This window comes from Chrysemys picta, chromosome 10 (assembly GCF_011386835.1).
Source record: "Chrysemys picta bellii isolate R12L10 chromosome 10, ASM1138683v2, whole genome shotgun sequence".
NCBI lineage: Eukaryota > Metazoa > Chordata > Testudines > Emydidae > Chrysemys > Chrysemys picta.
The window spans coordinates 67,629,885-67,656,115 of NC_088800.1; the positions used below are offsets into that span (position 1 = coordinate 67,629,885).

Below are 26,231 nucleotides of genomic sequence, written 5' to 3' on the forward strand. Positions count from 1 at the left end.
TAATGGAGTGGGGATTGACATTCCCGTATCCGAGGTAGAAGCCAAACTCAAACAGCTTAACGGGACTAAATCAGGCGGACCGGATGATCTTCATCCGAGAATATTAAAAGAACTGGCGCGGGAAATTGCAAGCCCGTTAGCGATAATTTTTAATGAATCCGTAAACTCGGGGGTGGTACCATTTGATTGGAGAATAGCTAATGTGGTACCTATTTTCAAGAAGGGGAAAAAAAGTGACCCGAGTAACTACAGGCCTGTTAGTCTAACATCTGTAATATGCAAGGTCTTGGAAAAAAATTTGAAGGAGAAAGTAGTTAAGGACCTTGAGGTCAATGCCAATTGGGACAAATTACAACACGGTTTTACAAAAGGTAGATCGTGCCAAACCAACCTGATCTCCTTCTTTGAGAAAGTAACAGATTATTTAGATAAAGGAAATGCGGTGGATCTAATATACCTCGATTTCAGTAAAGCGTTTGATACGGTACCGCATGAGGAATTATTGGTTAAATTGGAAAAGATGGGGATCGATATGAAAATCCAGAGGTGGATAAGGAACTGGTTAAAGGGGAGACTGCAGCGGGTCGTTCTAAAAGGTGAACTGTCAGTCTGGAGTGAGGTTACCAGTGGAGTTCCTCAAGGTTCGGTTTTGGGTCCGATTTTATTTAATCTATTCATTACTGACCTCGGAACCGAATGTAGGAGTGGGCTGATAAAGTTTGCGGATGACACAAAGTTGGGAGGTATTGCTAATTTGGAGAAGGATCGGGATATCCTCCAGGGAGATTTAGATGACCTTGTAAACTGGAGTAATAGTAATAAGATGAAATTTAATAGTGAGAAGTGTAAGGTTATGCATTTAGGGATAACTAATAAGAATTTTAGTTATAAGCTGGGGATGCATCGGTTGGAAGTAACGGAAGAGGAGAAGGACCTCGGAGTCCTGGTTGATCACAGGATGACTATGAGTCGGCAATGTGACATGGCCGTAAAAAAAGCTAATGCGGTCTTGGGATGCATTAGGCGAGGTATTTCTAGTAGGGATAGGGAGGTGCTGGTTCCGTTATACAAGGCACTGGTGAGACCTCATTTGGAGTACTGTGTGCAGTTCTGGTCTCCCATGTTTAAAAAGGATGAAATCAAACTGGAACAGGTACAGAGAAGGGCCACTAGGATGATCCGAGGAATGGAAAATCTGTCATATGAAAGGAGACTCGAGGAGCTCGGTTTGTTTAGCTTAACCAAAAGAAGGCTGAGGGGGGATATGATTGCTCTCTTTAAATATATCAGAGGGATAAATATCAGGGAGGGAGAGGAATTATTTCAGCTCAGTACTAATGTGGACACGAGAACAAATGGATATAAACTGGCCGTCGGGAAGTTTAGGCTTGAAATTAGACGAAGGTTTCTAACCATCAGAGGGGTGAAGTTTTGGAATAGCCTTCTGAGGGAAACAGTGGGGCGAAAGACCTCTCTGGCTTTAAGATCAAGCTTGATAAGTTTATGGAGGGGATGGTTTGATGGGATACAGTGATTTTAGTCAATAGGTTGATAACAATGGTCAATGATGGGATATTAAAAGTTACTACAGAGAACTTTTCCAGAAGGTCTGGCTAGAGAATCTTGCCCGCAATGCTCGGGGATCAGCTGATCGCCATATTTGGGGTCGGGAAGGAATTTTCCTCCGGGGTAGATTGGCAGAGGCCCTGGAGGTTTTTCGCCTTCCTCCGCAGCATGGGGCAGGGGTCGCTTGCTGGAGGATTCTGAGCAACTAGAAGTCTTTAAATAATGATTTGGGAGTTCTACAGCTAAGTCAAGGGAGAGAATTCTTCCAGGAGTGGGTGGGTCAGGTTTTGTGGCCCGCATCATGCGGGAGGTCAGACTAGATGATCATAATGGTCCCTTCTGACCTCAGAGTCTATGAGTCTATGAGTCATACAAGACTCTAGGGTGACCAGATAGCAAGTGTGAAAAATCGGGACGGGGGTGGGGGGTAATAGGTACCTATATAAGAAAAAGCCCCAAATACCAGGACAGTCCCTATAAAAATCGGGACATCTGGTCACTCTACAAGACTCAGCAGTTTCTAAACTCATTAATATTGGTGCAAGGAACAAGATGCTATACCTGAGACATATACATTTGGAAACACTCAGGAGAATTACATTACAACTCCTGGAAATGTTGATAGCAAAGATATTTTGGGGAAAGTGTCATGACCCCAAGTGATATAGTTTAATTGAACTACTGATAAAGCTTCATGGGATGCAAATTACAGCCAGTATGTTTCCAAACAATTAATAGGTTATACTGGACACTGCAGAGATTGCACAGAATTGGGTCATGGGTTAGTGAACATGTGTAGAGAAGTGCTTTAGGGAAATGTTTGAGTTAAGACATATTGCCCAAATACTAAAACATATTGGCATAAAATTAGAGACTATTTACAATAAAAACTAAACAGATTATACTAATGGCTCCAACTCCATTTATTCTAAATGTTCTTTCAACACTGAAAGAGCTGCAAAAACATGATACATTCTGGATGAGATCAACAAGATCAGTGAGGAAAAGGGTAATTTATAGACTGAAAAGAATAAGAAAGAACGAACAAGACATAGCAAGTCCGCAAGAATTTAGATACTGGATGGACAACAGTGAGTCACCAATAGTATTAGAGTGGGTTAGAGAGTTAGCAGATGATGTCTCATACACAAAATCAATATATAAAGTAATTTGTCATGTTATCAGTGTGTGTACAAACACCTTCTTGTTCATATTAAGAAATAAGAAATTGGACATTTTTATTGATATGTGAGCTTGAGTTGATCCAAAACTAAACTAACAAATATAAGAAAAATGAAGAACTACTGTTAGTATATTGTTTTAGCCTGATAAATCTATAATACCATATATATATATAGGGCTCAATCTTCTGCTGTACTGAATAAGCACTGAACTGAACTGTAAAAGGAGCCATTTGTGACTCCATGATCATGGGGCTAGTTCTACACCATTCTCAGCCCCAATGTACTTTACATCAGCCTCAGAGCTGCATAAGCTACGCCAGGTATCTACGGCCCCAAGGAGCCAATACCCTAGCTGGGGATTGCTGGAGTGCAGTGGTGCTCCAGCCATGCCCCTGCACTCCCCAACCCCTTAACACCAGGGACATCCATGTTGGCTGTATGCTACCAAGTGATTTCTCTATGCCAGGTGAATCCCTAGCTGGCCAGTAACACCAGCTTTCTGGCCTCTTTTCACCACCAGAATGGTGCAATAGGACTGAAACGGCTCTGAGAATCTGCCCCAGAGTTTGTACGTGGAGTGTTATAAAAAACAGTAAGTGTCATATTCAAGACAAAATCAAAATATTGTGGGCTGAAGTAAGGAGGATGGTGTGTGTGTGAGAGAGAGATAATTTTGGGGATGGGTGAATTATTCATGAATTTTAAAGCCAAAAGTGTTGTACCAGACATCCCAAATGAATGTCAATAAAACTTTGTACCACCATCATGTATTCTGTATTTGCTACAGAAAAACTATTTTAGGAATGTTTTAAAGAGTTTTAACAATTTTATTAGAAATATAATTTGTATCTTCCAACTTGTAAAACCAGGTGTTTAATTACCATAAGTCTAAATATATGGTGATCAGAGGAGCCATGGAAACTGTTGAAATATTCTTCTACACATAAAAATCCCAATTTTAAAGTGTGATATCTTGTGGGCTTGTTGGGCTAAAAGTAAATGCTGCCTGAAGCAGCTCTAGGATTTGGAATGTTGGAATAAGTCCCAGGGAATTGGATTAGTGAGCAAAAGGCAGGTGAGGCTGTCAGTGGTGCATAAATTTATTCATGAAATGAATTTGCCACATGGATATCACTCTCCTGTATGTGATATCTGTATATGTTTGAATATAAAAAAAAACAGTTGAAAGGAGCCCTATCTCTTCTAATTAAGTCCTTGGCCTGCCTACTGAAACTTCCAAATGAGCATCTGGGCAGGGAGGAAGGAGGGAAGGAGAGAGAAGAATTAGTGATGTAGACATTTGTCCAGTAGGTTCTGGATGGATTCTACCAACTTCTTACACTTAGGCCATTGAACTGCAAGCAAATGCTACTATCTCTCTCTCCTGCACATGTGCAGAGTCTGTTTGTTCCTCTCAAATAGTTGCTTGTCCTACTAGCTTAAGGAGAAAATTATAATTAATATGAAAACAATATCTTAAAATAAATCATCTCTAGTACTATTTCTTTTCTCTTTTTGCTTGATATCAATTAGGGGTTAACAGAACACCTCCATAACAGAACACATAAGCACATTTACACTGCTGGATTACATTAAGACATGGTACCAAAACAAATTCCAGATAAAATAACAATTATAGATTATCATTAATATTCCATAATTTGCACCTTAAACACAACCCGGGCTGCAGTAAAAGATGAACTGTTTTGCTTCTCAATTCATGAGCTGAATACAGGAACTACTGGGTGAAATTATGTGGCCTGTGTTGTTCAGGAGCTCATACTAGATAATCACAGCGGCCCCTTTTTGGCCTCCCCTTTTTGGCCTCTCTGAAATCTAAGCACAGGGTCCGTGTTCCTTCTCTGCAGAGTTCAGGAGTTTGGGAGGGATAGGAGCTGACCAATGTGTGTACATTGCTTGTGAATTCACAACCACATACACTCATTGTTTTATGCCCCACAGTGACAGCATGGACATATGCCACAAGCTATCACAGGATTCGGTCCCTGATAATCATCTGGTTAATGAAATGATGTCATCTAAAATTAATCCAATCAGCAAACAGAATCTTCTCATCTCTAATATGCCCCAGAATATTCCCTTCATGACAATGTTGCAAGTTATCAAGACACTTATTTTCATGCCCTAGAACCTATCCATATTCATAAATTGAAAGGTGGGACTCCAGATCTGCTGATAAACACTCCCCATTTTTGTTTTAGCAAATCTAGCTAGTTAAAACAGCAGGGCTCTCATAATCTATATGGACAGATATCCCTGATATCATTAAAACCCTGAGATGATGGCCAGCTTCTCTCTGGATTATTTAATACTTTAACCAAAGAACTGGCAGCTGGTAACAGACATGTTAACACTGGTTACTAACTGGTAATTACTTTGTTATTCACTACAAATCATGGCTAGATTTAAACCAGCGACCTAGATGTTAAAAGTTCTGTATTCCATTACCAATCTCCTGAGCTATCCAGTCCCTCAGGACTTCTTTTCTTAAGGAATTACAATTTATTTGTTTCACTTTCCTCTGTCCATGTCAATAAAAGATTTTTTTTAATTCTTATCCTCCTATGTTGTGTGCATGCTGAGTTTACAAAATGTCATTGCTAACCTAAGCTATTTTCTTTAGTGAATAGCATAAAATTGAATTAATTAGCCTGGATGCTCATTTTATACACTTTAATATTTTATTACTCTTGTTCAAATCATTTTGCCATTAGAAATTCCCAACTTACTTGTCTCCCTCTCCCCCAGAAATGAACTTCTAATTAGTACCAATTTCTTAACAGTTTTTCAAGAGTTTATTTTAATAATGATTGTGATAGACCCAGACCAGTTGGGAACAGCAGAGTAGCAGAAGGGAGATATACTGGCCACTGGATAAGTAGTTTTCTGTTCCTTGAATGACCAGAGCAGGGGCTGCTCCAGGCTAATAGACCACCTGATTCCAATTAACCTGCTAACAGTCAGGTGAGGCAGTTAAGCACCTGACTCTAATTAAGGACCCTCTGATGCTATAAAAGGGCTCGCTCCAGCCACACCAGGGGAGCGGAAGTGTGTGTGAGGAACTGGGAGCAAGAGGTGTGCAAGATGCTGAGAGTGAGTAGGACTGGGAAGTACAAGTGTTATCAGACATCAGGAGGAAGGTCTGGTGGTGAGGACAAAGAAGGTGTTGGGAGGAGGCCCTGGGGAAGTAGCCCAGGGAGTTGTAGGTGTTGTGCAACTGTACCAGGAGACACGCTAAAGAGCTGCAGTCCACAGGGCCCTGGGCTGGAACCTGGAGTAGAGGGCGAGCCTGGGTTCCCCCCATAACTCCCAACTCCTGATCAAACACAGGAGGAATTGACCTGGACTATAGCTTCTACCAGAGGGGAAGGTCTCGGGACTATTTCCTGACCCACAGGGTGAATCTGTGAAGCGAGCAAATCTGCCAATAAGTGCAGGACCCACCAAGGTAGAGGAGGAACTTTGTCACACTATATTAGCTTGAACTGCATGGAAATTGGAAACTACCCTCTGTCCAGAGTCTATATTCCAGGCAGGCTGCCACGATTTTTAGATTCTCTAGAAATCTCTGAGGTTTTGCTCTGCATTTCCCAGTCTCCAGTATTTTATATTCCCATGGTTTTTGTTCTTAAAAATCATGTTACTTAGATGTCAAAGTACCTGAGGTTTGTAATGTTTATATAAGTAATATAGTAGATTTTTAGAAGCATCTTTGACTTATGAAAAGGGAAGAGTTACTCCTCTGTAAAACAATGATATAATTGATAATATTATGCATAATGTGATATTCTGTGGCATCTCAAGCATCTTTATTTAATATATAATGGGCTTGATCAAAAGCCTATTAAAATCCATGGAAGTCTATCCTTTAACTTATATGTTTTGGATCAGGCCCAATATGGTGAATATAAGAATGGCCATACTGGGTCAGACCAAAGGTCTATCTAACCCAGTATCCTGTCTTCCAACAGTGGCCAATGCCAAGTGCCCCAGAGGGAATGAATAGAACAGGTAAGCATCAAGTGATCCATCTCCTGTTGCCCATTCCCAGCTTCTGGCAAACAGAGGCTAGGAACACCATCCCTGCCCATCCTGGCTAACAGCCATTAATGGACCTATCCTCCATGAACTTATTGAATTCTTTTTTGAACCCTGTTCTAGTCTTGGCCTTCACAACATCCTCTGGCAAAGAGTTTCATAGGTTGACTGTGTTGTGTGAAGAAATACTTCCTTTCGATTGTTTTAAAGCTGATGGTGGTGTGATTTTTTTTTTTTCGCAGCAATATTTTGCTTGTGAGTCTACTAATTCCACTGATTTAGGCATGAACTGTTTATCCATTCTAAATGGCAGGATTTTGCCCAGTACAGTTCAACAGCTATTGCAACTGAAAAAGATTTTAAATAATGAGCAGAAAAGTCACTCTGCTGGTAGAATACATTAGTTAGTTCTCTATCTAAAGGCTAAATTTCCAAAGCATGGTGTAGTGAGTTCTCTGTATGACTACCAGTGAATCATGTGACTACCAGTGAATCATAGTCATGCATAATATTTTGAAAATGTTCTTCTAAGATGGCATGTTTGTTGCCATATTAATCCAAACGAATTCATTAATGAACAGTCTCTTGCTCCCTGAAGGCCCAGAGGGGCTAGGAGAGCTGTAGAGGCAGAGTATACAGTCTCCCAAGGGAAAATGACGTAAGTTGCTCTACAGTCATCCCTCTGACCCAGAGTCATTGCTGAAGGGATCAAGAGAACATTATATCCAGTCCTAGAAGGAACTGAGATATGAGACCTTGGGGTGGTTAGAAAGTTAAAGAAGGTTAAAAAAATTTTACTACAAAAACTATGTCTGTTACTCTTAGCCATGTAGTGTCAACATCAAGCCATTAGAAAGCCATAATACACAACATTGACAATGATAAGTCATGAACATGATTTCTTCTTCAGCTCCAGCTGGTGAAGAAACAGAAAAAACATTACCATTTCCTGTGTTACCTTTATAGCCCATTATGATGAAGTGTCTCTTTAGCAGTCGGTTATGTTTTCCATGTCTCTACATGCATTTCTGTGTTTTCACTCAAATCATTTTTTAAAAACTACTGAGGCATTGGGAGGTTTAAGAAAATTTGACTTCTGCTCTATGCCACAGAGCCTTAGAGAAATTTATATTTCAGTGATCACTTTCAGAAATTAATGTCAGGGCAAGTTTCACTTCATCTCCTTTGGCACTGTTTTCCTGGAATTCTTGTTCTTGTCACTGTCTATGGCATATCTTCATTAAAACTGTCACACAGAATACCAGAATCACAAATATAAAGGAAACAAAAGGTTTTGAAGGAGATTGACAAATGATCATGTTCATCTGGTCGAGGCTCCTCGTGATGGGAAGAGATGACCTTGCCTGTGCAATTTTGAGTCATGTCCTGGTACAGTATCATCTTTAACCATAGATAACTTGTAACTTGGCTCTGACTTCACATGCCAATTTTTGCCTATCTTCTTTTTGATATTATTGAGTCTTTTTGATATTGATTATTGATCTTTGGCTATATGGGGCCAAAAAGTAAAAAATGGAAGGTGGAATATGAATATTATGGGTCAGATATTGATTCATGTGAATCAATTTGGCCTGCAGAAACATGCTTGCCAAATGGTCAGTTCAGGTAATTGTATGCCTAAGTATTATGTCAGTTTTGCAGGAAAAAAGACAACTGCATGGATCTTTTGGGATTCCCATACTGTACCCACTTTTGAAAATTTGATCCTATAGCTGAAAGAGTCTTTGGAGCCCTTTGAAATTACATCCATCCCAGCTCCCCATGTGCTGACTGATACTTTCTTGCCTGTGAAGTGTCCAAGTGTTGATTATTATTTTATTTCTTAAATTACGCCTATAGGTTCCTTGAACAACTTCTCTTGTTCTGTGAGTTCATCATACTAAGAAAAACCTTTGCCTAAATTCCTTTTCCACCTAGAGTTTCTTTAAATACAAACAGTATTTTGACTGATCCTCATTTGTGGGCTAGATTCTGCCACCCTTACTATATTGCATAGTTTCTTATTAAGTCATTGACTTTAGGGGGACTCTTCAGGGTATGAGGTACACTTGGCGGAATCTGGCCCCAGCTCTTCTCCGAAATCTGCTTGTTTTTTGGAATGCTGCATTGGCAGGTTCTGATTTTATCTTGTTCAGATAATATTTAGGATCAAATATTCCCTCCCAGATTGTATCCCATCCAAGCAGAAAAGAGAGCTCAGCAATACTGAACATCACAAAGTGACTACTGCATGTTCACTTTCCTCATTGAAGATGCAGGGTGTACAGACTTCTAACCTTGGAGCCTAAGGATCTATGGGGAAAGTAAACTTCAACTCTAAATGCAGAGGCTTAGAATCTGGGAATAGTCACTAAAGTCTTTCCCCTCCATGCTGCTGTTCACCCTCCCACTGGCAGCTGCGATTGGCTTTCTGTTCCGCAGCTGTACAATGCCTACTTTTCCAGAAGGGCTAGAAGCCATAGAGGAGGAATAATGCTGCTTTTGAACAGCCTTTAAATACTGTGCAGATTTCCACTGGGAAAGCACCCAGAATGATGTTGGCATTATGCACACCAGAAATAATAATAATTAACAATTAATAACAAATCTGCCAATGTTTGAGGGAAGCATGCTGTACAGAGTTGTTGCTCCCCTGACATACCATTCCCCACCATCACCCCACACACACATGCAACTTGCAGACTACAAGTCAAGCACTGTATTCATGGAAAAACTTTGAGGATGGGGAGCATGCTGGAAAGCCACCCCACACACACCTCTCACTTTCCTGGCATTCCTACCCCTGTGATGACTAGATGTCTATTGCAGATGGTTAGGACCTCTGAGTGCAGCATATCAACACCCATTTATGTGCTGAGCCAAATTCTGTGCTAACTATACCCTGTACTGTTTTACTGCACTCTGTGGTGCTGCATGGAGAAGTTTGTGTAGAATCTCTCCCTAGAGGTGAAGTGTCCACAAAATAGTCATATTTTGGTGGTTACAGTTTTTAACAGTTTCAGAACAAAGCTTGGGCCTGTTTTATCTTTCATTCTAAAAATGTGGTTTTAATGCCTACTGAAGTGAGTCACTAATAGCTCTGGTTGTAGCCAAGCACAGAGCAGGCAGGTGATATGCAAGCTTCCCAACACAACTCTAGAAATACACCCCTTTGATTACAGTCCAAGGCTTTGCCTGAGTAGAGCTTGCCAGTCCAAAAATTGGCACAATTCAGCATGTTGTGGATGAATGCCCTAGGAATTAGGATGAAGTTGCCAAAAGAATTTTTATTTCAACTGAGATCTGCAGGGGTGAATACCAACTGCACTAACCTGCCAATGATGAAACAATACCACCATATTTTAAAGGATGGCTCTCAGAGTGAGTATTGTTTTCCTATTTTATTTTAATTGCATTGTTCAATAAATCTGCCAAGAAAAAAACCCTAGATCTAATTCTTCCCTGCCTTGTATCTTACATGATCTTTTATACCTGTTCCCAGCAGGTATAAAACAATATTGGATCATAATGCTAATGCTGAACCCCTTTTTCATACTCAGGTTACACAGATGTCAATGATTACACAAGGTACAAGCCAGAGAAGGTCAGATCTTCTGTGACCTTTTATCGATCCCTGAATGCATGCATGAAATTCTTAATGTTAACAATTCAGGGAAACAGATTTCCTAAAATGGATTGAGACCATGTTTTCAAATAAATGTTAAAGAATTTTTATCAGAAATGTCCTCAAAGGTCAGAAGTTGCTAGTAATTGCCACTGGTTTTGTTATAAACATTTTTACCCATGCTTAGTCCCTGAAGAACGCGATCACTCACAATGACACCTCTGGATAATTAAGGAGTAGCATGCTGGGCTCCAAGGGGACATCTTTAGCCAGGAGTTTGTTGGCTTTCCTGCAAGACTCTGTAGACACAGGGAACATGACAGACACCCACTGCAATTAAGGAAATGTTCATTTTAAATTAACTTTGATAGTTATATATGTTGCTTAAAGAGATCATTGTTCTAAGTTACACTTCTACAGAAAACCTCCTGAGAATCTCTTATGCCATTAAATGTGTTCTGATATTCCTGCTTTTCTGTGGTGGCTAGAAAACCTTTGCTTGGGGCCAATTGATTCAGTTCCAAGAAAATCTGTTCCTTTTTGCAGAGATCTTTTGTAGAATGCTTTGGAACAGCAAGAAAGAAAACAAGAAACTTGAAAAATAAAGTGTTAAAATGATGCCAAAGAAGAAATAATCAGTTGTGTATTTAAATGATTTTGCTAAAAAAAATCTTTCTTACAGCTTATTTAATTAAGCAAAGCTTTTAACGTTAATTTAGTTAGGGTGTGACGGCTGGAATCTTAAAAGCCTTCTAATTGAAATGGTGGTCAGGTCTTGTTATTGACAATAGAGAATGAATACTTCCTCATAGTCCCACTTGCTATTCGGAAATTAATTTGAAACTTTAAAAGGAAACTGGATTATTCCTGCAAAAACTTAGTTTTCTGTCATTGCAGCTTGGAAGAACATTTCAATTCATTATATAAATGCAGAAATTATCCTTAGAAATTAATCATTTGCTGAGGTGCAGCAGACTGGGGCTGTTAGGAAGAGAGTTACAGTTCCCTGATTCTCTGCCCGGCCCCAGCCTAGGGAACACCAGCATCCAGCAGCTGGGAATTGCCAGAGCACTTTGCACATTGGCCAAACCTCCTGCTCACTTGTCCCCAACATGCCATCCCCTTCTAAACCTGTGACACGCCCTCTGCACCAAGGACAACAGAGGATAGAATCCAACTCCCCAAAAAGAAAATTACCAGTATCCTCATCTCCCTCAACACTACCTAGTGGCACTAAGGGATTGGGGTGAAGCTGAGAATATGGCCCATAATATTTAGAAATGCTTTATGAAGTTGTAGTCACAGGGACTGATTTAAAAAGAATTCATTCGTACCGTAGAGCACAACTCAATATTTATCTTGAAATTGATCTAGATGCATTTTGACATGGGTCAAATCCTGCTGGCCTTATACAAATAGTCCCACTGCAGTCATTGTGAGCAATTAAAGCACTGAACTCAAACCTTGTGATGTCAGAATAGGTGAAAAGGGGATTGCTTCCTTGTAGCATCCTCCCTCCCTCCCTCCTCCTTCCCTTGTAAATATGCTTACACGTGTGCTCCATGAAACTGGGGGGGGGGTCAGGAGAAAGAGCTGCTTTTTCTGCATTCGCCCAAGAAGAAACATATCTATTTAGATGTCAGTGCCTACATGAATTCTGCTTGCATTAATTTATACTCCATTGGCCAGATTCCCTAGTACACCAAGTGTGTGCCATTTATGGCCTAAAGCTGGTGGAAGCCAGCTTCTCTGCTAGCTCTCCTGCTGGCTCTAACACCTCTTACACTGGAACCCTCCATCCCCGGTGGTAAGAGGAGGGAAGGGACATGAGACAGGGGCATGGCAGAGCAAATTCCAGGATATCCACTTCTCCACTAGTATAAGGTCCCAAAGAGACTTTATGACAATGGCATAAGTTAAAGCTTCAGCCTGAAGCTTTAACTTGAGCCAGAGAGGGGTGGCTGAGAACTGTGGAAATGTAGCCAGCTTGTGATAGCTTCCCTGAGAGCTTGGAAGTAGTAAAGAATCAAGCCTGATGCAAAATGTTCCCCTCTGAGAGGTTTGCAGGCATGTTTTCTGACTAATGGAACTACTGCTCCTACAGCAGCCACGCTGCCAAAGAGGAGGGGCCTAGAGTAGTAGCATGGAGGGGGCAACCCATACAGGACTGGGGTTTCCTTTTCCCATGGGTGGCAAAGATCTGGACAAGATCTGGAAGTTGCACCCTTTGCCTCCTTTGTAGATTTCCAAGTCTATCACCAATCATTGGACAATTGGAATAAAACTCTGAACTTAATGAAGTTTCCTGGATTTTATAATATCCTTCTCAGGAAGGTATAATTCACTCTTTATTTGGTAATTTGCACTCTACTTTCACTGACTATTTTATATTGTTCTTTGGAATAAACATTCTTTGTTCCTTTTTCTGCTTTGAATTAGAGATGTAAACTGTTAACCAATTAACCGATAAGCATTAGTCTGATCAGTAAGGTATTCCGGTTAACATTTAAACTCCACTGCTACCCCGCCCCCACAATCCCAGCTGCTGCCCCGTGTGCCTGGGGCTCTGCTGCCATGCCTGCACCCTGGGTCCCCCCGGGGTCCTGGCTGCTGCCACACCCCCAGGATCCCAGCTGTCAGCCCCGTGCCCAGGACTCCATGGCGCAGGACAGCAGCAGAGCCCCAGGCACACAGGGTGGCAGCCGGGATCCTGGGCGCGGGGTGGCAGCAGAGCCCTGGCCATGCAAGGCGGCAGCCAGGATCCCGGGCTCATGGGGAGGAAATGGATCCTACAGTTTAAAGGTTTAACTGGTAAAATGTTAATAGTTTAAATGTTTACTTTTTTTTAAATGTTATTTACATCTCTACTTTGAATTCCTCACATAAACTGTGATGGATAACTCGAAATTGTCCTGTTCTTTTAATTCCCTCTGAAGCATCTGACATTGGCCACTGTCGGAAGACAGGATACTGGGCTAATTGGATCACTGATCTGACCTAGTATGGCCACTCTTATGTGTGGTGTATTAAAACTAAATTACAAGCTATCACTTGCAGGCTAGAAGGCTCTCTATGGAAGCATGAGACCTGGAGCTTGTGCAGGCAGTTTGCAAAGAGCCTACCTAAAGCAATGTGGGCTGAACTGTGCCTCTCTGACTTAGGAAGCGACCTGCTTTATCTCTCTGTGTCTTTGGATCTTGTATTAGGGTTCTGGATTGTAAGACATAAAGCAGCGTTATTGTGCCACCTTCCAATAAGGGTACTCTGTTTTGTTTCCAACTCTCTCTGTATATGCCATGAACATAATATAAGGCTCTTCTTGAGAAGGGCGGGGGGCAGGGGAGTGAGTGTTCTGCATAGCTCCTTATCTTTGTCCCATTGAAGACCCATTGGCTTCTATGAGAGATGGATCAGGCCTATATGAGTTGTATTTTAATGCAATCCTTTATAAGTCATTAGACTTTATGGGTGAAATCCTTTCCTCATCAAAATCAATGAGATTTTTGCAATTAACTTCCAACAAGGCCAGGATTTTACCCTGTTAGCTTAACCTAGCTACCACTGAAGTCATTGGCAAAACTCTTCAATTGAAGCAAATGTCAAACAACATATCTATCCCCTCTATGGTTATTCCTTCAACAGTACCTGTTATCAGCTCTCTGTAATTTAAGCATTTGGGGAGGAAGGTGGGGATCAGGAAATTAATTCTGAATGCCCTGAAGCCAGTAACATGACATGATGCTGGAGCCAGCAAAGGAGCTTTCTGATATATTGCTTTGCATGCTGTCCAGGGTGGACCATCATAGAATATTTCAGATTATCTTTTGAGATCCTGAACTTTCTAGAAAAAGACAAATGTGTTTCAGCAAGGTTGTTACAGGCAGCAGAAATGACAGCATTTCAGGGTTAATAAATAATGGGAAACACAAGGTTTATTATGCATTGGAAACACATTAAGAAAACAATTGAGGAATAAAAATAAAAAATCACTGATCAGATTAGACCTGGAAGAGCAGCTGCATGTAAGGAAAAAGCCCTCTCATAGCTACAGTTGTAGAAACCAAAATATGAACTAATGCAGCCAGGAAACTCTTCAGAGCAAGAGCCATGTCGTCTTTTGTGTTTGGTAATCACTTAGCAGATCTTGGGCACTATCCTAAACTAAATAAAATATAATTACTAATAACAATACACCCAAATTTCTGATCCACTAGATTTGTCATCTGTGTACTTTTTCAAGTGTCAAGGATTTGATCCTGAAACAAAATGACATTATCTTGGAACATATTTTAGAAATTACAAAGTCAATGTCAGAAGCTCATATATGGGCTTCAATTTTTCCTTGTTGCCAATAATAAAAGAGCAAGGCAAATACATTTCTTAGAGTTGGATGCTTGCTCAGTTATGAACTATATGTGAAGTATGAATAATGTTCCCTTTTTTACAAAGTATTAAGAATACTGTTTTGATATAGTAGCAAAAAATAAAATTTAAAGTTTTAAGGTTTAATGATACTTAATAATACATTTGAATTGATATTGTAATTATCTGTGAATGATTATTAATGTAGCTTTGCATCAGCTGTGGAGATTTGCGCTCATTATATTTTATTATCCATATCAATATAGCCATTTCATAAATATTAAACATACTCAATTCCCTTCTTAGCTTTATTTTATAATAATGAAACTGGAGTCGGCACTGACATGTACATTTCAAAGCAAGTTATGATATAAAGCAGTAAATATAAATTAAATGGAACAAAGCTACTGAAAAAACATTTGTGATTGAATTTGGTGGATTGAATTTTTTGAAAATATTACCTTACACTGAATAGCATTTCATAATTGCCAAGTAATGCTGCAAAGTGTATTTATAAGCTTTTTAATGTATGCAGCCAACCTCACCACTTTTATCTTGTAACCACTGATTTCTGATGCAGGCTGGTAAAGTTAGTATCTATGGATTAAAAGATGAAGTAATAAAAGAGAGGTGATCTTACAGGATGTAACAATATTTTAAACCATAAATTTAGCATCAAAGTTTCACTCAGCCGGAATGGAAAAGATATAAGTGCATCTGCAGCTTGCAACAGTTTATATCTGGTCTTGTATCCTTATCTGAAACCAGCATATGAATGTATCCATGTTCTTTACCATTGCTGTGATTTTTTTTGAGACAACTAACATGGGGGTGGAGATGGGAACAGACTTAGAAAGATGATTAAGCTTTAAGCTAGCAATTAAGAATTATATTTTGGCATACAAATGCAATTTCTACATATGACATTGTTGGCAAACCAACACTAGAAACGAAAGGTACCTTTTGCCTGCCTTTTAACCAGGTGACTCATGCCACAATACCTTGGGCTTTATAAAGCTGTACATTTCATTTTAAGAAAACAGGAGTCCAAACTTTTTTCCAAGCAGAGTTACACCATGAGTGGACTCGGACTTTTCCATCAAGATGTTAGATTTTAATATCAATGAAACAGTGATGCCTGATGCTGCTGACAATTATTATTAATAGAAGTATATTTTACTAAATGTTGGTCAACCCCAAGCAAATTATAATGATTATCTGTCAAAGAGCTGTACACGATTTTAAGATCATGAAAAGGGGTAAATTGTGAGAACTTGCCACATTAAGAAGATGTAACAGATAAAAATATAGCTTGTAAAGTGCCAAGCTAGTCCCAAGTGCTTATTATTGTGAGCACTCCTTTTTTTTTTCTCTCTCAGAGGAACAGTGGACAGCAGAAAGCATTAACATTTAGTAGCAAGTGTCTGCAGAAATGGACCCTTAGTAAACAATTCTCTTGATGATGCAAAAGAAGAAACTGAATCACCCAGGAAGTGAAGAAGTTCTTCTCGGAGTCAAATCAGACTTCAATATTAGACCGCATCTACTAGTGAATAAATGCTTCCCATGTATAATATGACAATATATCAGAAGTGCCATGAACCACAGCAAAATGAGTTTTTTGTTTTTACTCTATACTTTCCAATTTTGTTGTTGTAGACTGAAACTACCCATATAATACAATATTATTGCAATCTTTTCAATTGTGAGAACAATTTTTGTTTTATTAATGAGACATTCATTTAATTAAACTGTATTATAAACTGTAAAAATTATGCTAAATAGATGTTTAAGAACAGAATTTTAATACTATAATTTTAATTACCACAAAATTAAATAAATCTGTGATAATTAACTATGGCTGTATGTCTCTCAAATACCTTTTTACATTAAATATTTTATTAAAATATGCCAAATTAAAAGCATGCTAAAATGATTATATATCAAATGGAGAAAAGTGTGTTCATATTGCATAATAAAGAAGGCAATAACCAAAAAAAGGACCTTTCTTGCACATTCTGAAGTTTTTAATGGTAGTGATCACATAGGGGCATTGTGATGGGGTCTCTACCACACAAAGCCTGACTGGGTAAAAAGGACCAAATAAGCCTGTGACAGGCTCTGCCTGGAGGAGCATCAGGACTGATAATGCTTAGGGCTCCGTCTTTGTCACGGATTCTGTGACTTTCCATGACCTCGGTGACTTCTGCAGTGGCTGGTGTGCCCAGCCCAGGGGCTATCTGAGCAGCTCAGGCAGCCCCTGGGCCAGGTGCACCGGCCGCTGCTCAGGCAGTCTTGGGCCCTCCTCGCCCTCCAGCAGCAGGAGTTGGGGGGGGGGGGGAGCTCAGTGCTGGGGGTTGGAGTGCAGGGTGGTGCTTACCGGGGTGGGCTCCCCAGAATGGCAGCAACTCCCCTCCCTCAGCTCCTAGCTCTACATGCTGCCTCCACCACCCCTTCAGCTCCCATTGGCCACAGTTCCCAGCCAATTGGAGCTGCAGAACCAGGCTTTGGGGTGGAGCAGAGCCAGCACATGGAGCTGGGGTCACCGCTTCCCAGGAGCCAGCTAGGGAGCCTGCCAGAGTCCCACCAAGCACCTCTCCCAACCCGCAGCACCCCCTGGGGCCGCAGCCTGCCCCACCCCCACCCAGCACCCATGGTGCCCTCAGAGCCACCCTCCTGAGCGCACCCCCCCCCCCCAGTTTTAGTTAGGGGTATATAGTAAAAGTCATGGACAGGTCACGGGCCATTAATTTTTGTTTACTGCCTGTGACCTGTCCGTGACTTTTACTAAAAATACCCCAGACTAAAACGTAGCTTTAATAATGCTCAATGGCTGATGAAGCCCAGTTGTGAGAGGAGCTGGGATAGGCATAAAGAGAAGAAGCCACTGTCCTCACTCCCCAGAGAGGATGGGAGTTGGCAAGAGACAAGCAGGTCTAACAGGAGAGTAAGCCCTGGGATTCTGACTTGGACTATAGTCTGGTCAGAACCTAAGAGTGGGTGAAGTAGATGCAGGGAGCAGGGGAAGCTCAAGTGGTAACACGGGATGGGTTAGAAGATAAGGTAAAGTAGGAAGGAGACTAAGGAAGCAGCCACAGGATCTGGGATTATGTAAACTGTGGTTGCTAGTCTAAGGGTCCCTGGGCTGGAACCCAGACCATTGGACAGGCCTGGGTTCCCCTACCAGCCACTGGGGAAGTGGCACAGATCAGCAGTGGAACTGAAGACTGCCTGAGACAGTTTGTCCAGAGGGACTTTGATACCCCAGAAGGAGAAAGTGATAGTGACCTGGCCAGAGGGCCAAACCATGACAAGGGAGCACCCCAAGTCATGAAGAATTAGTAACCTGACTCCAGAGAGACACCACAGGGTGAGCAACCAAAGGAGGGTGAACAGACTGGCTGAGAGCTAATCTCCAGACAAGCCAGAAGGAGGTGATCTAGCAGTGAATAGCAAACCCTGTCACAGGCAGACCCACAGCTGGTATAAATTGTCTCAGCTCCATTTAAGTCAATGGAAACCCAATGGTTTCAATCCAAATTCCACTGACTTCAATGAGATTTGAAGCCAGCCCTAAATGAATGTGATAGCCTCTGCACAAAACAGCATCCATAATATCGTTCTCACTGATTTCCCATGGAAATCATAGCTGACAAGAAACACTTTAAAATCAAGAAGAGCTCTATGAAGCCTACCGGAGCAACTTTTGGTGCACAGTGCTGACTTTATACCAAGGACACACTCCTGTAGTCCTCACTCCAACAAAATTAGGTCCCACTCCTGCAAAGATTTACATGTGTGTTTAACTGTATGTACTGTGATTCATTCCATTAAAGTCAACAGGATTCACTGTGTATAGAGTTAATCACATGGGTAAGTCTCTGCAATATTGGTGGCCTTACCGTCGGATTGGGGGCAGAGCCTCGGCTGGTATAAATTGTCATAGCTCTATTAAAATCAATGGAATGGTGATAACTTACACAAGCTGAGGCTCTTCCCCTTCCCCCCCCCCCCCCCCCCGCAGTGTCACTATAGTGCATTGAGCACTGATATTTTATAAACCACCAATAGAGACCGTACTTCTGCTTTTAACATAATTTAAGTTAATGAATGTAGTCACTGCTTAATGACATATTTATCCTACTTCCCCCACTCCCCCAGTAAACTGATAAGATATTCTTTTTAGATTCTAAGTGACAATATCTTACACTATACCAGGCAAACTACTGAATTGTTATTCCTTACTGAATGAAGCGTTTTAGGAATTCACTGTATTAAAAATGCAAATGTTTATGTAGTATTGAGGGGACTGTATGTAATTCTATGTTGGGAAGGGGACCACAGTCCTCCAGGAACTAAGAATGGTGTGGGGTAGTTAGACAAGTTCACTCAGGTTATAGAATTTCCAAGAGAGGCTGGATATACTGATTCAAACTCAATTTTCCAGGGAAAAACAAAGGATTTTTTGATAAATAGCCTGAGTTAAAACTGACTCAGGCCCTTCATTCTGATCCAGCAAACAGGGAAAACTTTCCATCCAAGGAAAGGGCATTAATCCTTAGGGAAGAGTAGGAAGGATTGACATGTGCCAGAGTTCCTACTGGAGTTGTGGGGGGATCTCTGGTAAGCGTAATAGCACGTGTGTAGGTTCTTTTATTGTTTTTAATGTGTTTTCTCTGTAATGCTTTTACCTTAAGAATAAGTGTGGTTGCTTAGAAATAGCTATGTGGTAACTTAACTGTGGTTAATTACACTGTGGATACCCTTCGAAGAATAAGCAAAGCGCAGATGCAGTCCTGTTCATGCGGTCTGCCTTGCTGGGGAAGAATAAAGTAGGCAAGGTACTGTACAGCTTGGAAAAACCCTGGTAAGCAGGGGGGAGAGGTCTCTGACCAAGAAAGGTGACAACTAGGGTGCTGGAAACCTGAGAATGGGTGCCCTTGCTGCATCACAGAGGGGGAATACAAGTGCAGTTGCCCTGAACTGTGACAATAATTAACTTCCTTGAGAATACTTACTGTCTTTTCAGGAAGGTTCATAACATCTTATTATAAATCAGTATCATGTATCTGTATTAAAATATGAAATGTAAACTAGTTACATTTTATATTAATGATTAACAGAAAATGGTTAACACAAATTCAGAAATAATTAAACAGTGAGTTATAATGACTGATTGAATCCATGTAGGAGATCAATGAAGTGCGCATTCACTTACTGTAATTTTAGATTGGAAAGTTTTGCTTCCAACATGGGAGGCTTGGAGTTCTCATATTCATCTCTGTAACCATAATTATATTAACAAAAATCCCTTCATCAACCTGCAAATGCTATGAATCCCACTGGATGTGCATAATATTAACTGAAGTCAGGAGCTGGAAATGATGTAGTTGTGACAATGCAGATTGTGGTTTTAACCTCAGTCAGAAACTACAAGACATAAAAAAAAAATACTGTGCTCCTTTGGTGGTGGTGGTGGTAGTAGTTGTAGATTTCTCTTGGAAGAAGATGAATTTGTTTTGGTGGGTGAATGATATAAAACGAGAGTTTATCCACTCATTGTAGGTAACAGGCAAAATGCAGTAAATAGCCGTGTCCCGTATACCAGGGCTACCTTAACTGTAGAAGTTTTTTTGCATAGGAGTCTTGATGCATCAATTAGTCTAAAACTATTTCTAAAGATCAGATACTTCAAATAACATAAACTGCTTTCATCTAGGTTGTATAAGCCCTAGTAAAACATTTTTTTACATAATGACACTAATGACTAAGGCCTAAATTTAAATTTCTAAATGGAGTGCCAGTATTGCAAACACATATTCACATGCTTAACTTTAAGCACATGAGCAATCCCACTGAAGTCAAGGAGACTACTCACGTGATTAAGAGTTAAGCACAGGCATAACTGGTTGCAGCATGGAAAGCCCTGCAGATCATTATTGTTGCAACATTTTCCCTTCCAGTTCATTGTTCCTCTTAGCTGAAGCATTTGGGATTTTTCTTTGTTTGTTTAAAATTACCTGCTTTTTTGTATGGACTTAAGTTTTACAACAGTAGGGTCTTACAGCTGAGTGTCAGAAACAGCTGGTACTATCAATGGCTTTAGTACTATCAATGGCTTCTGTGCAAGCTAAAGGGGGAAAAGAAAGCAGATTATAAAAAATGGACTAGAAGAATGATGACAAATGAGAAATCACCCAAATCTATGGAGACCTTTGAGGGCCAATGAAACCCTTCATCTGTGTTTAGCTCCAAATCAGCAGATTATCAGCTATATACAGCAATGCAGCATAAAATCTGCTTGGTAGAGTATTTCATTCTTTGATCAATTTTCATTTACTTGATTATTTAAATGGATAGATAAGTGTGTCCTCTCTTTATACTCACCTGTCTTCCCTTTTAGTTCATACATTTGGCATTATCTGAAGTCTTATTTGGTTTTCCTATTTATCAGGAGTTAGTGAAAACTTTTAATTTGTGGTGATATATGAAATAGAAAAATAAAAAACTAATACATCCCCAGCTCCGTGTCTGTCCTATCCATTACAACAGCAGTGTCTGCCCTGTTCTTGTTCCTTCCTAAGTCATCACTTCCCCACTCCCAACCATGTTGTAGAACCTCTTCCAAGTCAGCAGTCCACAACCCATTCCCCCATACTAACTACACAGTCCCCTCTCCCATCCACAGCACTCTTGCTTCTCACAAGCATGCCAGTCCTGCGCCTTGAACCTATGCTAGCATTTTCACTTGCCCTCATTCTTCCCTAACTCTGGCCCCCTCATCAACAGTTCGAGTGCACTTTCACAGGAATGCCCATCGCCTGGCTAACCTCGGATACCCCTTTGGTGGCTCAACACCTCCTGTTATTCTCCATCTTCTTGCTCAGCAGATGTGGGTGGAATCTTTCCAGTAAAGGCTGGGTTCTTGGACTCCACTTGCATCTTCTGTCTGGAAGAAGTTGAGCAACCAAAGAAGAACATATGGAGAATACACTCCAATTCCTCTGGGCAACAGCCCGTACATAACCAGGCCCAGAAGAGCATTTTACTGTAACTATATAGCCTGAATGCTGAGGATGCAAATAATCATGTACTCCGTCCTTTGTATATTTCCATATATCTGCATATTGATGACAGTGGAAGTTTAAGGCCCAGATCAAGGACAGTATTTTACCCAGAATAATAACTTTGCAAATTCTCAATAATGGCTAGTTAATTAACTGTGAAATTACATGGTCAACAGATATCATGTCAGTAAACTTACTATATAGTATTGGGGCTCCAAGGACCTTCCATTTACAGGAGTAGCAACCTTTAGCCCTGCTCTAAAATGTAATCTCTTCATGATGCCTCCATACTTATTTCCTATTAGCAACAATAAGATTTATGCATAAGCAAAAATATTCTAGAAACATGTCAGGATTTAATGAATCATCTGAGGTAAACATTTTTGTTGCAAATGTATTTTTTAAACATAAAAATAACTCATTTGTCCAAGGAGTGTTTTATTTATTGCTCATGCATTCTAAATAAATATAGGCAACTGTGGAAATTCTTGCAAATCCTAACTTTCTTTCTGCCAGTATCAAGCAATGGATATAAGTGCCGATCTTGCTGTCACTGGTGGCCACAGTAATACTTTCTCTGGGAGCAAGATCAGGGCCATTATAAATGTTGCCTCAATATACTCTAGAATAAATTGTATTTGTATATAATATAGTTCACTCTATTTATATGCCTGGATATTGCATAAACGTATTTTGCAGTCAACTTCCTACTTCTTCTTATCAGACCCAATTCAGTATAACATAATACAAAGTAGATACTTAACTTTAACTACTAGCCTTAAAACAAAACAAAGTTTCTTCATTTTTTTGCTTGTTTGCATCAAAAATGTTAAAGAAAAAAGAAAAAACATATGCCATCAGCTGGCAGACCAGTCCTTTGAAAATATTTTCACACTAAATGAAATAGTAATATTATAGTACCATCTGTGGCAGAACTGTGGGAGACCCCAAATCTCCTGACACCATACAATGCTCTTTAACCAGGGCTGCCCAGAGGATTCAGGGGGCCCTGGGCAAAGCAATTTCGGGGGCCCCTTCCATAAAAAAAAGTTGCAATACTATAGAATACTATATTCTCGTGGGGGCCTGGGGCAAATTGCCCCACTTGGCCCCCCCTCTCCCCCGGGCGGCCCTATCTTTAACTACTAGGCCATGTTTCCGCTCCACTGTCAATTTCTGATACACCTTTTACTTGTTCAAAAGCAAGTTGCATTTGAGGCTACTTGGTTGTTTTTAAAATGTCAGTGTGTCACTATTTTATATTTGTAGATGGGATTTTGTCATGTGATGACACTGAAAACTTAATTTTCAAAATGGCATAATCTCAGGATGGACAGTTGTCTACTAACTTGTCATTTGTGTGCACAAATATCTGCTTTGTGTATGCAGTCACAGTAATTGCACTTCTGCATGAGCCACACAGTTTTTCACAGGACCTCAGATTTTGCTTTTTTGAAAAGAGGTCCTGAAATATTGCCAGCTTTGTTATATTCTGCTAGTTTGCTACTAGAGCTGGGGGTTTCTGTCTTCACAAAAATTTCACTTTTCGTTGGAAAAAAAAATTCTCAGTTTTCATGTTCTTGGGTTGTTGGTTTTTTTTTAATCACATTTTTCCACAGAAAAAGGCTTTCCGCAAAATTTTTCATTTAGTTGAAAAAACAATTTTCATCCAAAAAATCAGTTTTTGAAAGAGAATTTTTGACCAGCCCTATATTAGGAGGCCTTAACACAATGATTATCCAGAATGTCAACATCCTTTGATTACTGTTTGACTTCTTCTTTTGTATATATCCCAAGTCAATATGTACATTTTTTCAGTCATCTAACTGCTGCATCATCAAAGCTAGCAAGGTATTGCAGTCCACCCTCCAATCTTGCGATTGTGCACTCCTGCACCACATGTTTCATCATCTGCATTGCTGCCTCACAGTCCCACTGAAAAGTGGGCTAAGCCAAATTTCTGCACTGGGCATTCACTCTGGCAATGCAACATGGGATGCAGATCCTGGACTACGCTTAACAGGCTGTTAACAGGTGGATGTAAGTTAGGGCTTCTGAAATTCATCTGCATGCCTGTCTCTCTATGCCAGAGTTGCTGCCACTCTCCAAGGCCCTAGCCCATGACCCTGATATGCCATTGTTCATCCTAGATTGGCACTAGACTGGCGGTACTGGACATGAGTGTGTGAATAGCTGCCATGAAAGGATGTTGCAAAGTCAATCATAGCAAGTCAGGAGGAACTGCAGGTGTGGGTGTCTTCTTCCAGGCAGATCTTCTTGTAGTAAGTGTGAATTGTATATTTACACTATTGGAATCATTGTCAGCCTGGTATGCAGCAGGTTGTGTTCATCCATCATAGCCCTCCATGCAGTTTAAGGGTAATGGCCAAATTTTGAGGGAGCTATATGAGCCAACACATATAAATTAGATGTTAATGTGTGGCTAATGCAGCCACTAACAATATGGGTAGCTGTATTCAGCTCCAAATCAATGAGATGCGTATGCTGGCTTTCCCCATTCCCTCTCCTCCCCTCCCCCCCCACTGCTCCACAATATTCCAATCTAGCACATACCAGCAACAGGACTGAGGTTTGTCAAACATTTGCCTCTACTCCCCAGCTTCTCTCCTGCTAACTTCTAGATCAAGGCAGTGTGGCAGGTGATCTTTAGGGGACATTTCTTCTGCCTTCTCGTGGCGTCCCCCAGGAGTAGGATAAAGCAGAATAAACGCAGATAAAATACAGTACACAGGTTCGCATTTTAAGCCTACTGTTTTGACAAACTAACCATACACAACAGTGTGGAACATGTTATTTTAGCACACAATAGCTTTCAAAAGAATCATCCTCTTTCTAAATATCCATTGTCCCAAATGGAAACAGTGGCTAAACACATAGTTCTTTCAATACATTGAAACACCACTCTATGGAGTCCAAAACTTTGGCCTTTATAACATTGGCTACTTACTACAGTATAACAAAATGTATCCTTCACATAAACGCTGCCAATTCACTTGCACTTACACATTTCTGTAGTTTTATAATAAAAACTTATAATAAAAATTATAATAAAAAATTAAAATTGGAAAATAACCCATAACTCTCCCAACTCAATTAAAATTTAGACAATTTATACAAACAATTTTCACCTTAGAAAAAAATCCATAATGTAGAAGTGGCTTCCCTTTTTAGTCACCTACAGCTGGGGGAATCTGCAGGTTCCCGTCAATGCACTAGGAAGGTGATTGACTACTTTAGGGTGAGTTATTACTGTGGACATAGGAACTGAGATTTTGCCAGTTATAGGACAGTGGGTAACACTAACATAACCACTTGTTTCACTATGCTGTCAGAATGAGACTTAAGAATAATAGTGGGAAGCATATTCCAGAGATGAGGACCATAGCTTCAAAGACTTTGCATCATCGTTATGATCTTGACAAGTTAAATAAATGACCAACTCCTAACATAGTAATCAATGGGAAAAATATGGCAAAAGAAGATTGATCCACTATGCTGCTCTCTTAAGAATTATGAAAGTTTAAAAGAAATTAACAAAAACATATAACACAAGATTTTGCAACAAGGTTTAATATTTTCCTGACTTCCAAATATCTACATTTTAAAAATATTTAGAATTGTCCACCAATTAATTTTCTTTAATATTTCCTTGAATGTTATATTATTTGGTGAATATTTGCTGTTCACTGTCAATTAGGGTTACCAGATAGCAACTGTGAAAAAACGGGACAGGGGGTATGGGGTAGTAGGCGCCTATATAAGAAAAAGTCCCCAAAAACTGGACTGTCCCTTTAAAAATGGGACATCTGGTCACACTACTGTCAATGGACTATTCAATGGTAATGCAAGTTGATGAAGGAAAATGTGGGGAGCTGTTGTGCCTTATTTTGGATTAAAGCCAAATTACTAGAAGAGAAATATGGATAGTAACAACCAGTAATGGTCAAAGAAGACTTAAGCGGTGAGTATTTAGCCTCTCTGGATTCAGATATGCACAGGACAAAAGTCTGTCCTTCTCCAGATCCACCAAGATTGATATTCAGAAAAGGAAGAATGGCAAACCAAGTAAGTTACAATCCATTGGGCTGGAGACACATGGAAATATTTTGCACTTATTCTGAAGGACTTTAGCTTTTTGTTGGATTCCTAATCTTGGCAAGTAGCAAAGCTAATTGAATGGTGCTTAGAAAATCCTTTTTCTTTAGTAAAAAGTAGTCTAGAGACTTAAGCACAGTCTTTTTCAATGTCAGAGTTCATGTAAGGTATTTCATTTTGATAGAGTTCTTCTTTCTGAAACAGCTTCAGTATGGTTTGGCAGCATCAGCAAAGTGGCATTTGAAGAGATCA

The 26,231-nt window shown here is 40.2% G+C and overlaps 1 protein-coding gene and 1 long non-coding RNA gene across 3 annotated transcripts in view; one reads left to right on the plus strand and one right to left on the minus strand.

Annotated features, from left to right (window-relative positions):
• SHISA9 (shisa family member 9) overlaps positions 1–26,231 on the minus strand; it is a 261,033-nt gene that overhangs the window by 222,623 nt on the left and 12,179 nt on the right. The gene's annotated exons all lie outside the window — the stretch shown is intronic.
• On the plus strand, positions 5,803–16,874 carry LOC135974056 (uncharacterized). The gene is made up of 3 exons (XR_010591179.1): positions 5,803–5,864; positions 6,743–6,782; positions 16,176–16,874. It is a non-coding gene; the product is annotated as an uncharacterized LOC135974056 (long non-coding RNA).